Below are 227 nucleotides of genomic sequence, written 5' to 3'. Positions count from 1 at the left end.
GGGGCGGGGCGCGGCGATCACGTGACCATGGCCTCACCTGGCTCAGCAAAACGGAGCATTCGTAATTGTCATAACGGTCTCGGTGACGCCGACAGGTTAAAAAACCCCATACACCTGAACAGGTATAGTGAGCGCTTTAGTACTAGTAGCCAGGTACACCTCAGTGAGCGTTCAAAATCTTAATCGGAGAACACACGCCAGGTGTGAAAATGTTTCCATGATTGACC

This window comes from Myxine glutinosa, chromosome 9 (assembly GCF_964187855.1).
Source record: "Myxine glutinosa chromosome 9, kmMyxGlut1.1, whole genome shotgun sequence".
NCBI lineage: Eukaryota > Metazoa > Chordata > Myxini > Myxiniformes > Myxinidae > Myxine > Myxine glutinosa.
Note: the sequence above shows the minus strand (reverse complement) of the source record.